Source organism: Dendropsophus ebraccatus, chromosome 4, assembly GCF_027789765.1.
Source record: "Dendropsophus ebraccatus isolate aDenEbr1 chromosome 4, aDenEbr1.pat, whole genome shotgun sequence".
Taxonomy (NCBI): Eukaryota; Metazoa; Chordata; class Amphibia; order Anura; family Hylidae; genus Dendropsophus; species Dendropsophus ebraccatus.
Window position 1 is genome coordinate 153632977 of NC_091457.1, and position 18772 is coordinate 153651748.

The 18772-nt window shown below is 45.3% G+C and overlaps 1 long non-coding RNA gene across 1 annotated transcript in view; it reads left to right on the forward strand.

Annotated features, from left to right (window-relative positions):
- The window catches only part of LOC138790072 (uncharacterized), a 68342-nt gene that overhangs the window by 31784 nt on the left and 17786 nt on the right, over positions 1 to 18772 (forward strand). Inside the window, exon 2 of the long non-coding RNA XR_011362835.1 lies at positions 5066 to 5113. This is a non-coding gene — a long non-coding RNA (uncharacterized lncRNA). The remainder of the gene's footprint in view (positions 1 to 5065; positions 5114 to 18772) is intronic.

The window sequence follows — 18772 nt, forward strand, 5'->3', positions numbered from 1 at the left end:
ATATTACATGTATCTGCATTACACTTTATTTGCCATCTTGCATTAATCTCTTACACAATGGTCTATGGCAGCTGAGGCCGCTGGCAGCCCTGCATTCTCTGTATAATATCGGATGTATATAGATTTTACATACCCAAATGTGATGTTACACAGAGAACTGCAAGAATCACACAGGAATAATTCCTAATGATTCTGCTTAATTTACATTGGTATCTGGTAAATGATATATGAACCATAAAGGCAGACTATATAAATTTAAAGGGGTACTCCAGCAAAAAAACTGGTGTCAGAAAGTTATATAGATTTATAAATTACCTCTATTTACAAATCTCAAGTCTTTCCAGTGCTTATCAGCTACTGTATGTCCTGCAGGAAGTGGTATATTCTTTCCAGTCTGACACAATGCTCTCTGCTGCCACCTCTGTCCATGTCAGGAACTGTCCAGAGCAGTAGAGGTTTTCTATGGGGATTTGCTACTGCTCTGGACAGTTCACGACATAGACAGAGGTGGCAGCAGAGAGCAGTTTGTCAGACGGGAAATAATACACCACTTCCTGCAGGACATACAGCGCCTGCAGTTCCTGACATGCAGGAATAGTCAGCAAGTCTGTCAGAGTGTGACCCCCTGTAGTCAGCGCAGATACACAGCGTATATGACTCCTCTGTATAGACGGTGCTTAGGATATATAGTCTGTAGTGCTCAATGTTGGAAAACAGTGTTAGGTCCCTGGTTACGATTGAGAGTAAATTTGTAGTTTTCTATAGATGGCGATGGGCCCCAGCAATCCGACCACCTGCAGTCAGATACATATCCCCTGTCCTGTGGATAGGGGATCACTTTGACAGAAGGAAATAACCCTTTAGGGTAGCTTCACACGTACCAGATCCGCAGCGCATCCAGCACTGTAAAGCTAAATGGGTCCCATACACGCAGCAGAACCGCTGCCTGATTGGCTGATGAGGAGCGAGGGGAGCCGGGAGCACCACACACAGCCGCAGTGCCGAGCAGGTAATGTATGCTCGGGGCTGCGGGCGGCCGGCTGGCAGCGGGGGAGTTAAAGCGACCGTGTTCCCGGCCCCGAGCATACATTACCTGCTCGGCACTGCGGCTGTGTGTGGCGCTCCCGGCTCCCCTCGCTCCTCATCAGCCAATCAGGCAGCGGATCCGCTGCGTGTTTGGGACCCATTCAGCTTCACAGTACTGGATCCACAGCGGATTTTGCTGCAAACTCATATTGTGAAATCCGCTGCAGATCCTGTCCGTGTGAAGCTACCCTTAAAGTGAATTATTAATCTAAAATTTCCGATCAGAGCAGAGGTCAAATTTGCAGACCTCCAGCTATTGCAAAAGTACAATTCCCATTATGCCTGGACAGCCAAAAAGTTATACAGACTTGTAATTTACTTCCAGTACCTACCAGATGCTGTAGGTCCTGCAGGAAGTGGTGTATTCTCTCCAGTCTAACACAGTGCTCTCTGCTGCCACCTCTGTCCATGTCAGGAACTGTCCAGAGCAGAAGAGGTTTTCTATGGGGATTTCCTACTGCTCTGGACAGTCCCTGACATGGACAAAGGTGGCAGCAGACAGCACTGTGTCAGACTGGAAAAAATACATCACTTCCGGCAGGACATACAGCAGCTTATAAGTAGTGGAAGATTTGCAATTTCTGTATAACTTTCTGGTACCAGTTGATTTGGAAGAATTTTTTTTTTTTTTTGCCAGAGTACCACCTTTACATTAAAACTTCAAAACCGGCCCTCTAACTGAGCACAAAAGCTATTTGTGTAAAAAAGCGGCCATGTTTTTCTAAGCTGGAACCCCTTTAATTACATGTTTTGTTGGGTCATTCCATGTTATAACCACATTTACTGAACATGACTCCTTCCTTACATGATGCACATGCAAAACTATCCTCTTTTTTCTTCTACATTGAAGAAGCAGAGTGTGGCCGCCTTTCGTACCTCCCGGGTGCCTTGTCATTTTAGTTTACAGTATGGTGACCAAAATTGTAACCTATGTTAAAGTTGTGACCTCAGAAGTGATTAATATATACTTGTATGTTTATACTTGTTTCCTTAGATCGTAGGTTTTTATCTAAATCCTAGCATTTTTTTTGCTTTCTCAGCTGCTGCTTGGCATTGAGCGATGCCTTTTACGTCCAATGGTAACATCAAGTATAAAAGTCAGATATTATGTGGGCAGTCGTTGCCTTCACCGTACAGGAAGGAGCTTGTTGGCCGCGTGGCTGTGCTCCGGTGACATCATCAGGCCCGATCCTTTTAGCATTGTTTAATAAACATGGTAGCGTTAGAGTTCTGCACTCATCCATCTTTAAGAAGCTTCTGCCACAATGAGGTCCATCATGTTAAGCCGAGGTATCTGGCATGAATAAGGGGTAATTGTTTTTCTTGTCAAATATCATGTAGTCTGTAACAGAGATCTGAAACAGATACCTCTGACGTGGATATGAACAGAGCCCTCATATTCTCCTTTTTATTTAGATTACATTTTGTTTTCTTTTTTGGGGGGGGTCAATTCTTTATTTAATAAAGTTTTCATATCAAAAAATGTACATACATTTGTATTTTTTACTTTTTTTTTTGTAAGCGAAAGGCTAGTCCCAGATACAATGTAACAAACATAATGAATACCTAACTATTGGTCGTTACTAATCAAAGCGGAAAAGAGGAGGAGAAACTTCCAAATGGGAGAAGGATCTTCAAGGTGGCAATGGTCTTGTCCGGGATAATGAGTCCTTAAGGTTACAAACCCACTTGCCGGATCTGCAGCGAGTCTCCTTGCTGCGTTTTTGCAGCGAGACTCGCTGCAGATCCTGGCCCTATACTTTCAATAGCAGAGAAACTGATTTTGTCTGCAGCCCGCCCCATTAACCCCCGGCCGCCGGACATTATACATTACCGGGTCCCCGTTCCTGCTTGCTTCGGGGCTCCCGGTGTCTTCACGGCCCGCCCGGCCAATCAGTGCGCTGCGGCGGGGCAGCGCACTGATTGGCCAGGCGGAACGTGCCGGGAGCCGCTGAAGCAAGCAGGAGCCGGGATCAGGTAATGTATATCCTGCAGCCCCGATCGCCCCCAGCCCCCGGCCGCATGATCGCCACCAGCCCCGCAGCCCCCGCCCTCACGATCGCCCCCAGCCCCGCAGCCCCCGGCCGCACGATCGCCCGCAGCCCCCGACCGCACGATCGCCCCCAGCCCCGCAGCCCCCGGCCGCACGATCGCCCGCAGCCCCCGGCCTCACGATCGCCCCCAGCCCCCGGCCGCATGATCGCCCGCAGCCCCCGACTGCAGCGGGCGATCATGCGGCCGGGGGCTGCGATGCTGGGGGTGATCGTGAGGTCAGGGGCTGCGGGGCTGGTGGCGATCGTGCGGCCGGGGGCTGCGGGGCTGGGGGCGATCGTGCGGCCGGGGGCTGCGGGGCTGGGGGCGATCGTGCGGCCGGGGGCTGGGGGCGATCATGCGGCCGGGGGCTGGGGGCGATCGGGGCTGCAGGATATACATTACCTGATCCCGGCTCCTGCTTGCTTCGGCGGCTCCCGGCACATTCCGCCCGGCCAATCAGTGCGCTGGCCCGCCGCAGCACACTGATTGGCCAGGCGGGCCGTGAAGACACCGGGAGCCCCGAAGCAAGCAGGAACGGGGACCCGGTAATGTATAATGTCCGGCGGCTGGGGGGTTAATGGGGCGGGCTGCAGACAAAATCAGTTTCTCTGCTATTGAAAGTATAGGGCTAGGATCTGCAGCGAGTCTCGCTGCAAAAACGCAGCAAGGAGACTCGCTGCAGATCCGGCAAGTGGGTTTGTAACCTAAAGGAGAAGTCCCGCAAATTTTTTTTTTTATTAAAATATTGTATTGCCCCCCAAAAGTTATATAAATCACCAATATACGCTTATTATGGGAAATGCTTATAAAGTGTTTTTTACCTTGCACTTACTACTGCATCAAGGCTTCACTTCTTGGATAACATGGTGATGTCACTTCCTGGATAACATGGTGATGTCACTTCCGGGATAATATGGTGATGTCACTTCCTGGATAACATGGTGATGTCACTTCCTGGATAATATGGTGATGTCACGACCCAACTCCCAGAGCTGTGTGGGCTGTGGCTGCTGGAGAGGATGATGGCAGGGGGACACTGAGGGACACAGGGCACTGGAGGGACACTGAGCATCCCCCTGCCATCATCCTCTCTAGCAGCCACAGCCCGCACAGCTCTGGGAGTCAGGTCGTGACATCACCATTTTATCCAGGAAGTGACATCACCATGTTATCCAGGAAGTGACATCACCATGCTATCCAGGAAGTGACATCACCATAGTATCCAGGAAGTGACATCACCATAGGATCCAGGAAGTGACATCACCATGCTATCCAGGAAGTGACATCACCATGTTATGCAGGAAGTGAAGCCTTGATGCAGTAGTAAGTGCAGGGAAAAAAGCACTTTATAGCATTTCCCGTAATAAGAGTATATTGGTGGTTTGTACAACTTTTGGGGGGCAACCCTTTAATAGCAACCCTGTAATAGAAACAATGTATAATAGCCAGAGGTCCTGGGACTCCGAAACATATCCATACCTGTCTTATAGGGAATCTCAAGATGTATTAGGCTCATTTGGCTAAAACAGTTTTTGACTAAGAGAACATTATATTATAACTGGTAAGGGTGCAGTCTTCCACTGTGTGCCGGGGGGGGTTTGATGGGACAAAGTTACACAGTATTCTGAGGATTGGCCCTCAAAGCAAGCCATGGTGACCAGGTCTTCTGAAATTGAAATTTGGGGCGTGTGTGTTGTATACTTGTAAATTCCTCCAATCTACGGATTTGACTGACCTTATCGATCTACTGACCAGCCGCTGAGGGTGTCTGACTCCAATTTGCACCCCCAACACCTGTCAGAGTCAGACATCAGATTACATTTTCCAGCCTGTTTATACGGTGCCATCATAGAAGCTACAATAAATACAATGCGTACATTGCTTTATATTCCTTTCTAGATTATTGCTGCCTTTGCTTGACCTACAAATCTGTTTCTCTTTCTAGGTAAAAAGCTGGCCACAACTTGGAATACAATAAAGCAAATAACCGGAGGTGAGTCCTATACACTTTCTTATGTTACACAAATAAAAGTAGAATAGTAACTAGTGATGAGCCAACTTGCCGAATGTTTTGTTTTGGCCAAACCAAGGCTCGACATTTGACTCCTGGTGACTGAAAAAACTGGATGCAGCCGTAGGGCTGCCCGGAAAACATGGATACAGACATAGGCCATAGGCTGTATCCATGTTTTCCAGGACTCTCTAGGGCGGAATCCAACTTCTTTAGCCATCGGGAGTCAAATGTCGATCCCAAGTTCACTCATCACTAATAGTAGCATCATTCATGAGGCTTATAAGAGACGAGAGTCCATCTAGTTCAGCCTACTGTACTGCATTGTTGATGCAGGGGAGGTCCATCTTCTAGGCTATGTCCTAGGACAGTGATGGCTAACCTTGACACTCCAGCTTTTGCAAAACTACAATTCCCATCATGCCTGAACAACCAACGATATGGCTTTGGCTGCCCAGGTATGATGGGAATTGTAGTTTTGCAACAGTTGGAGTGTTAAGGTTAGCCATCACTGTCCTAGAACATGGCTGCCATCTTGGAACCCACCATATTGGATCAAGGGCAAGTTTTTCCATAGGGAAATGTAACATATCAAAAAGACCAGAATTGACTCATAACACAGAAAGTTGCTTAAACAACCAGGAAAGTTCCCTGTGATGCACAGCTATTTGATGTGTTATCCATGGTGCTGAAAACAAAGCAACTTTCTGTAATTACTTTTTAATCACAAGATATATTAAACATCTGATTGCAGTAATTGATTTCTGGTGTTCTTTGATATGCAACCTTCTTATTGGAAACACTTGAACCAATATGGCAGCCATGTTTTGGGCATAGCCGAAAAGATACCTATTTGTTTGCTGGGGTATTCAGATAAGTAATTTTCTCTTTCATTTCTGAAATAAAAGGCTGCCCTGAGGCTTTTGATTTACCCTGTACTGATCAATCAAAGTATGAACACTCAGACTCAAACAAAAAAACTTTTGATATGCAGTGCAAAGCCTATTACACTGGGTGACAGAGCGCTGTTAGTGCTCATTCGTTCCTTGTTCCCCGCGTGCTGCTGCTGCTATTGCACGCGCCAGCGAGCAGGTCAGCTTGGGGGGGGGGGGAGGGGACTGCCCGGGTGATCGCTTGATTGTCCGGGCAGCCCATAGCAGGTAGCAGCGGTTTTCTGTCGCTGCTCCTATTACATGGAGCAACGGCAGCAAATCACTGCTATCATTGTCGTTTGTCTTTCAACATGTTATAAGAAAAAGGACAGCAACGATGCCTTCCATTACACGAGACGATTATCAGCCGATATCGACTGATAATCGTTTTGTATAATAGGGCCTTAAGGTTTCACACTGCGTTTTTGCAGTCTGTGTTTTTCATCCATTTTATTCAAAAAACAGAAAAAAAGGGTGCATTTGTGTGCGCCCATTTTGATCTGATTTTCCATTAACTTCCATTATTAAAAAAACGGATCAAAACGCATCCTTTTTTTTAACGTACACAAAAACATGGTCGACCACTTTTTTGTGTACGCTAAAAAACTGATGAACATGTGTTGGTGCAATTGTGTTGTAAAAAAAAAAAAAAAAATTCCAAACACAAAATTATTTGCAGATTTTATCAGTAAAATGAGTAAAACTACAACAAAATCAAAAATTCCTCACACTTTAAAAATTTACGCTGCAGATCAATCTCTGTGCAGCAATTCCCTTCCCTTGTACTGTATTCCATCGGGGGTCTTCCCAGCGTATAGTCTGCAGCAGACCCGTCTCATGTGAATTCCCCCTAATGCATATGAAATGTTTGTCGTTCTCTCCGGCTCCTCAGACCTATTTCATATAGTTTATAAAGAAACAGAATGAACGCTTACAGCTGCTATCTTTACAAATCCCACCGGGCGCACAGAAGAGAAGGGATACAGCAGGGGAGCAGCAATGGTTTTTGATCCTCTCTAAATTACAGCAGAGAAGTAATATTCTGCTGGAGAACAGGATCCCATAATAGAACACTCCATTGCACAGACAGAGGCTGTTTAATCTGATTATTCCACTCATTATCATGGGCGATAAGTAGCAATGAGAAATTAATATTCCCTGAGGAGGAGGCGCTCTATTTCATTTTTAGATTATTATTTTTTTCCCCCAACAAGAAAGATTCTGACTACTCATGTAGGTTTTTACAGTATATGGCTACATTCACACTACGTAAAAGTACGGCTGTTGTTGCCATCGACAACAATGGCTGTACTTTGTGCGGTGTGTAACATAGCCTATTTTCTGTGGGATCCCAGCGGGAGCATATACACATTGTATACGCTCCGGCCGGGATCCTGTACGGGCCCCAAATAACTGACATGTCAGTTTTCTGCGGCCGCAATTCAGTAAATTGCGGCCACAGAAAGGCCTGTCTGTTCACACAATGAAGTGAGCGGCTCCGGCCGCTTGCTTCATTGTGTGCTGTGGGAGGTTCTGATGCGGGTGCGCTGATCCGCATGTGCATCAGAACCCTGCGGCCAAAAGATCATCCGGCCGGTACTGCAGGGTCACGGAAGGGCCAGTCTCTCACAGCGTGTGAACATAACCTATGGTTGTATAAATGTAAGTGTATCTGTAAATATACGTTAAAGGGATTTACTTTAGATAAGTTGCTGCCCATGGTGAGACTAACAATTCCTTCCATACTTGTTATTATCTATTCAGTCTCCTTCCCCTAGTTCTGTGTGTGAGCTTTTCTCTCTGCCCCCCTCCTCCCCCCTCCCTTCTGAGACAACTGAAGTCCCTATCTGCAACTTTGTAATGCCGGGAGGGTTAGTGAGCAACTTGATCTTAGATTAACCCTCCCAGCATTACAAAGAAGCTACAGAGTTGCAGATACAGCTGATCAGGGACTTGTTTACATCATCTGTCTCAGAAGGGAGGGGAGAAGAGGGGAAGACGAAGAGAATAGCTTACACACAGATCCATGCAGGCTGTGGGATTTTAGCAAACGTTGGACCTCTCCTTTAAAGAGGTTGGGAAAATATTGTTGCAAGTATATAGAAAAGAGCCTATGCTTACCATACTGCTCTTATACAGGTCTCCAGGTCCTCCGCGGAATGCTCCCGACTCCACTTCCGAGATGGACTTGTGTTTCTGGTGACAGCCTGCTCAGCCAATCACTGAGAGGGGACAGCTCCTCCAGTGTTTGACTGAGTGCAATGTCACCGCCAAGATGAGTCCATCTCGAAAGTAGAAGTAAATAAGGGTAGTATTACATGGGGCGATGGGGGCCCGATGATAACTGTGAACGCTTGTTTACTGGGCCTATTACACAGCCCGATAATTGTTTAACAAGGGCTGCATGGACATAGTTACCGATATCCTTGCAGCCCTTGTTTAAACTGTATACATTACCTGTCCAGGCTGCAGGGCTCCTCTTGCGGTCTTCTCCTCCCCGGGTCCCGCGCGCTCCAGCTTCAGTCTCAGTTGACAGGCCGCTTAGCCAATCACTGGCCGCGGCGGTCCGGGCCTGTGATTGGCTGATCGGCCTGTCAGCTCAGACAGGCCGCTCTGAAGATGAAGGGCGCGGGACCCGGGGAGGAGAAGACCGCAAGAGGAGCCCTGGATAGGTAATGTATTCTTCTCTGCATATCGTCAGCCGTGCACCGTTATTACACGTAGCGATGCGAGGTTGGCGCCTGACAATTATAGGTCCAAACCTCTATCAACGTTCAGTGGATGACAACGATCATCGGCTGATCGTTGTGTTTATTACACGGAGCGATAATCGGCCGGATAGGGCCGATTCGGCCGATTATTGTTCCGTGTAATAGTACCCTGAAATTGCGTTTTAGGTGTCCATAGCCCAAACGTATCCGGTCACTACAGTAAAAAAAAAATCCAATATTAGACATTGTTCCATACTGCGATGCATCGGCTGCTTTGTTCTGGGCTAAGTTTCTGGTATATTAGTAAAAAACATTTCTGACAAGAACATTAAATTTTTCACGTTCCACATCAAACACAGGATCTTCAGTCAATTTTGAATGTCAAGTAGATGTCGTGTCCCAGGAGGTGATGGAACCACAATCTGAGAGGGAAGACGACAGGATTAGTCACTTCCTGGGCATCTATGTAAATGACAGCCTTTTAGTCGAATCTCTTATACTGATATCCAGCATGTGTAATTTGCGCCCTGCTATAGAAGGTTGTAGTCCTGATTTAATGGTGCTTAATCTTTTTTATGTGATAGCTGCGGGGTCTCCACCACTCTGGGATTTTTAATCCGAAAATCAATTGACTTCAGAGAGTTTATAAGGTAAAAGCCAACGGGGAAATAACATTGATACCATATCCATACCGATCAGGGGAATGGAGACGTGTATTCCTGTTAGTGCTCGCACCATCAGCACTGGTGAAGTATACAGCATGCACAGTTGTATCTCTTTATGGGATAAAATTAATATATGCGACTACCTAAATTTATCCATTAGCAATAATAATAGATCTTAAAGAGACTCTGGGCCCACAATCCCCCCCTACCAAAAAACACAACAACTGCTTTTGACCCCTTAAAGAGGATCAGACCATCAGGTAGAATCAATGGAGCCGCGTCATAGAGGGGAGGGAAGTCCCTCCCACTGGGGGCGGGCCAGCCCGCCTCCTGTGCTTCAGCACCGGCCCGGGACCCGTTGATAGAACGGACCGCGGCACCGGCTTCCCCGTAACGGTGCCGATCGATCGGTGGGTCAGATTAAAGAGGATGTACCTGATGATACATCCTCTTTAAGGATGGCGGGCGTACATGTTCACCCCCACCGCCTGGGACTTCGCGCATGAGGGCTTACATGTACACCCTGCCGGCTGAGCTGAGCTCACGTAAGAGAGGGTGAGGACTGGCTGCTATCTGCAGCCAGGCCCTCACCCTCAATGGCGGTCCGCCACGATCGTGCGGCCGCCCGCCATTAACCCCTTAAACACCCCGTTCGCGCTGTGACCGCAACTTTTAAGTGTAAGTGACAGGAGCATCTCCTGTCACTTACTGATCGGGACCCCCGCAGCGTGTCTGCGGGAGTCCCGATCGCATAGCCTGACTGCCGGAGGTCTCTTACTTTCGTCCGTGCAGTCAGGTCTTCACTCTTCTGCCACAGGCCACAGGCAGGCTCTATCAGAAGATCACAGATAACACTGATTCCTGCTATGCTATGGCACAGCAGTGATTAGTGTGACCAATCTAATGTAATAATGTTAAAGTCCCCTAAGGGGACCTAAAATGTGTTTTAAAAAAAAAAAACAATAAAAGTTTTAAAAAATGCCTCAAAGCCCCTCCCCCAATAAAAGTTAAAATCAAACAGTTATGGGTCTTAGAAGGTGAGGAGGAAAAAACAAAATTGCAAAAGTGACAAATGGCCCGAACCTTAAGGGGTTAATCTAAGATCTGTCCTGGGGTCCATTCGGCAGGTGATGCAGTTGTCCTAAAAGTCAACTTATAAACTTGCAGCCCTGTGTCAAATTGGCGTGGCCTACAGTGTCTGTGCCCTAGTCCTGCACCGCCTCTCCCTCCTTCCCGCCCTCTTCCCCATTAGGAACGCCTCCTGCAGGATTTCTCCTACTCATCTCTTGTCTGAACACTGCACAGGTGCCGAATTGTTAAGGCATATTTGCAGTGTTCAGACAAGTGGTATTTAGGAGAAATTCTGCATAATATATATTAAAACATCTTGTTTGACTATGTATACACCATCAGTGGTGGTCGGCAACCTAGACACGAGCTGTCAACAATGGGAGGGAAAGAGCAGCAGATCAGGAGAAGGAGACAAGTTGCTAAATGATTGTATTTGCAAAAATATTTAAGCTGACAAGTATAACAATATAAGCTGAGATGGGAGTACCCCTTTACTCCAGCTTGACCCCTTTTTCTTTCTTTTTTCTTTTCACTGACTGTTTACTTAAATTTTTCTTGAACATTATTCATAAGAAAAAAAAAACTCCTATAAAACCCTTTAAGCTCAGACTTGTTGTCTCCCTATCTCCCCTCCTCCTGTTCTACAAGCTGTATAATATAAATGCCGTCATTAGTTCGGAGTGAACCTCATTAGTCGCTATGTGCCTGACCTCTTCTTATAAGAGTCCTCGATTGAAATGCACACCCACCGCCCTCCGTCCCTCCACCCTATGCCGAGGACGTGCAATAATCCGCTCACTTAAAAAAAAAAAAAAAAAAACACTAAATTTTCCAGCCGCTTCGTTAACGACTGAGATTCTTCCTCTCCCTTTGATACATTGTGGAAAGTGGGTTTTCTGATGTTCCTGACACGCCGCACGAAAGCCTTCAATAATGAACTGATCTTATCGCCCTGTCAGATTGGGCTGTCTGTTCAGCGCCCCCTCCCCCCCCCCACTCCATCCCTGATCCTTTCCCCAATTAATCCCATACGCCCCTCTCAGAACATTATCTGACTGCTTGCAGCGAGGAAGCCGGCTTTATCTCCTGAATGCAGCTCCACTTCATAATATATTCACTGGGAAAAAGAGATGGGTGGAATTTAGAGGAGTGAGCAGCAACGCAGCCTTCATTTAAAAAAAAAAAAAAAAAAAAAAAAAAACGGTTATGGGATTAGTTTCCAGCCCGAAAATTAGAATGGACGCGTATAATTGTTAACGTCGGCCATTTCTCGATTAGAAGGGTCGGTTCGGTAATGGGTTTATAGAATAACAAACGCTTTCTGCCTCTGTGCGCCTCAGACAATGTACGCTGCATTTGTAAAGTCGATCACCAAAAAATGAAATCAAAAAGCGGCGTATTCTATTTATTATAAAAGGACTTGATCTTCATCACAGGGATATAAATAATACACAAAACCCAATCGATCATTTAGAAGACCCTTAAAGTGTTACTACTGTTTAAAATTTTTTTTGCAGAAATCAGTACAGGTGATTTTAAGAAACTTTGTAATTGGGTTTACTAGATGAAAAATGCATTTTTATCATGAAAAAGCAGTTTGAAGCTCTCCCCCCTGTCTTCATGGTTTTCTATAGAGAGGGGAGGGGTGGAGGGAAATGAGGCACCAAAACAGGACAACAAAGAGTTAATTTACAGCTGCATCACTGGGCTATCTCCTCTGAAGTCAGCATTGACCTTTCTGACCTCTATATAGCGGCTTTCACACAGGTCCCGCTTTGTTATCCTTTGTTCTCTGCTCTCTGCTGGCGACTAAGCTCCCTCCTCCCATCTCCATAGGTTACACAGGGCTTAACTGATGGAAAAGAGTCAAGATTTCCTGATAATGAACAGTGAATGGGAGAGAGGAGGGAGGGGGGGACCTGGGGAAAGTCTTGTTTTTGAATGAAAGTTTGAATGCAGATAATGGCAGATTTGCCTAATAAACCAAATTACAAAGTTTCTTAAAATCGCCTGTACTATTGATTTCTGCAAAAAAAACAAAAAAACAACAACAACAGTGAGACTTTAAGATTCTGTATTTTTGGGAGTGTCCATGGAGCAAATCAGATCTGCAGAATAAGGCTATGTTCACACACAGTATTTTTGCTCAGTATTTTGCAACCAAAACCAGAAGTGGATAGAAAACACAGAAAGGCTCTGTTCACACACTGCTGAAATTGAGAGGATGGTCGCCATTTAATGGCAAATAAAGGCCGTTGTTTTAAAATAACAGCAATTATTTGCCATTCAGTGATGGCCATCCACTCAATTTCAGAGGTGTGAACATAGCCTTTCTGTGTTTTCTATCCACTTCTGGTTTTGGTTGCAAAATACTGAGCAATAATACTGTGTGTGAACATAGCCTTGCAGTGGATATCACATTGTGCACCTTTCCCTGAAATTACCGACTCCAAATCTCATGATACAAGTTCTATAGATTATGATTACGTTTTAGTAGTTGTGAGCGAGCATGTACCCCTCTGCTGAGGGGAGGGTGTCTGGTTCACCCGAAAACCTCAGAAAGTGATGGAAACGTGGAAATAGAACCGAAACAACAAAGAGATTGTTTGTCTCGCCGCCACTCCTCTCCCCATAGACAACACAGGAAACGTTCAGTCGTCCATTATCGAAGGTGGTATAGTGGTACTGGTACAGTGTATGTCAGATGGCTGTTTTTTTGGTGTCACACAGGGATATGACTAGTCCTAAAAGGACTTTTGGGCCGTTATGGGCTACCGGCCTGTCTACCTACTTAAACTATTCCCTACACTAATGCTGTCCCTTCTCCAGCATCACTCCCGGCCTAATAAGTGATGGCAACTGAGCCAAGCAGCAGGTGACCCAGGCCTATATAGACCCAGGTCACCTGATGCAGCCGGCCAATCACTGCTATGATAGAAGCCAACATGGCTACAGCATAACAGGATGTGCAAGGACCTCCCTGCATTTTTATTGGCTTATTAAAGCTGCTATAATGTGGGGAGGAGACCTGCACTTTGACCTGAGCATCAATAAGTGCCCAACAAGCCAGCGCTCGCCTAAAGGGGTTATCCAGCGCTACAAAAACATGGCCACTTTTCCCCCTCTCTTGTCTTCAGGTCAGGTGTGGTTTGCAATTAAGCTCCATTTACTTCAATAGAACAGAGTTTTAAACCTCACCCAATCTGGAGACAAGAGAGGGGGAAAAGTGGCCATGTTTTTGTAGCGCTGGATAACCCCTTTAACACTAAAGTTCAGCAAAAGCCTCATCAGGCTGCAATACACATCACAACCACTGGGGGGGTCACATCTAGGTATAAAGGCCCTAAAAAGCTCCTGACTTAGTATCTTAAAATATCTTTTAGTTTTTAAAACAAAATTACATTTTACTAAATTTTTAATTTCCCCCCAAATTTGGAATTGGCTGAATTTTAATTTTTTTTGGGATATATATTGTACAGGAGCATGGGAAAAGTTGGACTGGGATACACTGAAGTATTGATTCTGAGAGTCCACCTTCTTCAGTATGTAAAAACTCTTTCACTTTGTAGTTCTGAATGATGAACCTCCCAAATATAAACCCATACAACATAACACAGACACGTAATGCAGATCCCCCTAGTCAGCGTTCTGGGATCTGTACCCAAGCCTATGACCTATCCTTATGCGCCGTACAGTATTTCTAGTTTTTTCCATTTGCTGTTCAGGAAATCGTCAGATAAAGTGAGAAGAGAGTGAAGCAATGCATGTTCTTCTTCCCATAGTGACACGTGGCTCTGCTTCCTCAAATCTGCAGCCAAGACCCGAGCAGCTGAATGAGCAGCCAACTATTTCGTTTAGAGGCTTGCTGTACTGCTGCAATAGGCATAGGATCAATATACCCAGATTACACTGTCCCTGTGCTACTGTGGGATCAGCATTTTCTTACTCCAGTCCTCTGATGTGCAATAAATGAGGACTAAAGTGAGATACTGGTTAGGAGGAGGAGAGGACCCTGCCCCAATCTACAAGAGGAGGAAGAATACAATAAGCGAGGGAAGCAGCTGTTCATATAGCATGACAATGTCAGCGGGGTTATTTTAGGTTATGGACGTGTCTGTGAGATGGGTTTTCTAGATTGCTTTTGATGGTGGATGAGAGTCTGATGTAGTTAGTTAGTGAGTACCAGAGTCTTGCAGAAGCAGAGGAGGAATCTTCACACTACGGAACCCGAGCGGAGAATTTCAACGGCATCCGAGAACATGGACTCCTGGTTATCCACAGACTCCCTCCTCCCGTACCGGAGCAGTAATGCATACAGTACAGTATGCGTTACCACACCCTTCCAAGACGGTATTGTATGTTTGGGCCAGTAGTCAATGCACAGACCACCAAACCTTGCAAATGTAAAGCGAGCAATGATGCATACAGTATACATCGCACCCACATAGCACACTATGGTAACATAATGTAGTGTACTAAATCTCACACCTAGTACAGTACAGTATGCATTGCCGCTCAGATACAAAGGGGTCTACACTGTATTCACCCATGATGTGCTGCCAATGTGTACAGTAACACTAGGAGTTTTGGACTGGCCCACCAGAGGACCGGAGAATACTCCAGTGGGCCCCCAGCTTTAGAGCTTGCACAAACACTGACTGACATGTTGTTTCTCACTGAGTCTTCATTGGTGGGTCCCCAGGATCTCTGGAAGGCCCCAGATACTCCAGTCCGACACTGCTCACTAGTCCATCCAAAGTGAAGTGTGCGCCAGTGCATATAGTACTGTAACATCTGAATATCAAACGTCAAAAGTCGTTGTATATTACTGATGATATATCTTTAATGTGACATACAGCAGCAACGCTTACAATGCTATTCATAGCGGATGGGCACATGTTCTATAGTTCAAATCCCTTCCCCACCCTGGTTGGCCCAAAGTAGCCCATTCCGATAGCACATGGTGGGCCCAGTTATAAAGCCAGCCCTGTTATAGATCCAGCCCTGTTATAGATCCAGCCCCGGCCTCAGCAGCTTCAAGTTACATCAGACGCATTAAAATCATTACTGCAATGGATATAGGTTAAAGGGTTAAATAATTTTCGCTCTAAAACCTTTAGAAATTCCTAAATACCTTATATGTGGGAAGCTGTAATTCAAACTTTTGCTGTTTCTTAGGAAATACAAAAATTTTTTTTTTTGCCAAGTCTCTAGAATGTAACACAAAGAGCCTATTTACCGAGTCTTAAAATATACAGCCGGCTCCTGACCCAGTAGGGAGCTTCCCCTCTAACTGGATTTTTGGCCCGGGTGTGTAAACTGAAATCGGGGCCGGACGCACTTGTGAGAAATTAGTAGCGGCTGAGCCCGAACTAAAATAACATCTCAAATCTATCCCTGCACCACATGGCAGATCCGTGCAGCTGACACCGCACATTCACCCAGAAAAGTGACATCCATTGCTTTTATTGAGGAAAACCAGAGAGCCATTATCTGCAGCGCTGCAGCCTGATGTAGTTATGTCTGTGATACAGTATATGTCGTATTACGCCTGTGATATATATCAAGTATGCATGTAAACATCCAGAGCGCAGAACTGTCATCCCATTATATGATGTGGGAAGAAATCCTTATCAATGCTCTATGACATGTGCATGTTATATAAGCGCTGCATGATATTCAGCCTCCATGCATGTGTACACAGGTGCTATTTGGCATATATATATATATATATATATATATATATATATATGTGTGTGTGTGTACACAGACGCTATTTGACATATATGTGTACACAGATGCTATTTGCCATATATACAGTCATGGCCAAAAGTTTTGAGAATGGCACAAATATTATATTTTAACATGATTTGCTGCCCTTTGGTTTTTATGTGTGTTTGTCAGATGTTTTTATCACATACAGAAATATAATTGCAATCATATTATGAGTAACAAAAGCTTATATTGACAGTTAGAATGAGTTAATGCAGCAAGTCAATATTTGCAGTGTTGACCCTTCTTCTTCAGGACCTCTGCAATTCTCCCCGGCTGCTCTCAATCAACTTCTGGACCAAATCCTGACTGGTAGCAGTCCATTCTTGCACAATCAAAGCTTGCATTTTGTCAGAATTTTTTTGTTTTTGTTTGTCCACCCGTCTCTTGATGATTGACCTCAAGTTCTCAATGGGATTAAGATCTGGGGAGTTTCCAGGCCATGGACCCAAAATCTCTATGTTTTGTTCCCTGAGCCATTTAGTTATCACCTTTGCTTTATGGCAAGGTGCTCCATCATGCTGGAAAAGGCATTGTTGATCGCCAAACTGCTCTTGGACGGTTGGGAGAAGTTGCTCTTGGAGGACATTTTGGAACCATTCTTTATTCATGGCTGTGTTTTTAGGCAAGACTGTGAGAGAGCCGATTCCCTTGGCTGAGAAGCAACCCCACACATGAATGGTGGTAGCGATCACCTCGTCTTCTCTGAATTAGCGGTTTTCCAGATGTCCCAAACAATTTTAAAGGGGATTCATCAGAGAAAATGACTTTCCCCCAGTCCTCAGCAGTCCACTCCCTGGTCCTTTTGCAGAATATCAGTCTGTCCCTGATATTTTTTCTGGAGAGAAGTGGCTTCTTTGCTGCCCTCCTTGAGACCAGGCCTTGCTCCAAGAGTCTCCGCAGTCTCACAGTGCACAGTGCAAATGCACTCACACCTGCCTGCTGCCATTCCTGAGCAAGCTCTGCACTGATGGTAGCCCCACCCTGCAGCTGAAACACTTTTAAGAGACGGTCCTGGCGCTTGCTGGTCTTTCTTGGGTGCCCTGGAGCCTTTTTGGCAACAATGGAACCTCTCTCCTTGAAGTTCTTGATGATGCGATAGATTGTTGACTGAGGTGCAATCTTTCTAGCTGCGATACTCTTCTCTGTTAGGCCAGTTTTGTGCAGTGCAATGATGACTGCACATGTTTCTTTAGAGATAACCATGGTTAACAGAGGAGAAACAATGATGCCAAGCAACAGCCTCCTTTTAAAGTGTCCAGTGGTGTCATTCTTAATCATGACAGATTGATCTCCAGCCCTGTCCCCATTAACACCCACACCTGTGTTAATGGAGTAATCACTGAAATAATGTTAGCTGGTCCTTTTAAGGATCAATGATGTTGAAATGTGTTTTGGGGGATAAAGTTTATTTTCTAGGCAAATATTGACTTTGCAAGTAATTGCTGTTAAGCTGATCACTCTTTATAACATTCTGGAGTATATGCAAATTGCCATTTTAAAAACTGAAGCAGTAGACTTTGTAAAAAATAACATTTTTATCATTCTCAAAACTTTTGGCAATGATTGTATTTGTGTACACAGGTGCTATTTGGCATATATATGTGTACACAGACAGTATTTGCCATATATATGTGTACAGAGATGCTATTTGCCATATATATGTGTACACAGACAGTATTTGCCATATATATGTGTACACAAATGTAGCTGCCCCCAACTTTATTGGCATCACATCGTAAGTTGAAAAGGAATACAGGAGCAGGGACTCCTGTCCAAAGTCAGACCCGCTCCTGTTCTGCAGGAACATTGATGGCCACCCACCTCTTGGCCTCCGTATACATATGCTGGCAATGATGCATGTATGCATTGCCACTAGAGATCAGCGAATGTCTAGAAAGATTGGGTTCACACAAGCCTGAACGATCAGCATTTGAACCCCGCTGCCTGGACAAGTTGGATGCAGCCCGAGAACCGCCTGGATAACATGGTTACAGCCATAGGACCTAGGCTATGTCTATGTTTTTCTCCTTGGTATCCACCTTCTGACTCTTCGTGCAAACCTAAACTTTTGGCAGGTTCACTCATCTCTAGTCGCCGTTCACGTAAATTTATCCAATCACAGCCTCCTGGTTCTAGGTAGTTACCTAGATGTTGCACCATTGCACTAACATTGGCAGTGGCTACCTCTGTATTGCACATGGGGAGGTATCATTTCGGATGTAAGCAAGCTGGCCCAATGGCTACCTATAGAGGATCAGGACTTTCTATTGCAGCCATGTTGGCCAAGTAGTTTGAAAACCAAAGATACACCAGTAGTAGTGACCCTGGAGAGCATGAACTCACTGGAGATGGCAGATCACTCTATTTATCTTGGATTTTTCTTATTTTTTGTCGTCCTGTTTTCACTATACACATATTTAAATTTTTTTGGTCAATACGGCCCTGTCTTAGGCCATGTTCACACGGCCTATAACACTGGCCGTTCTG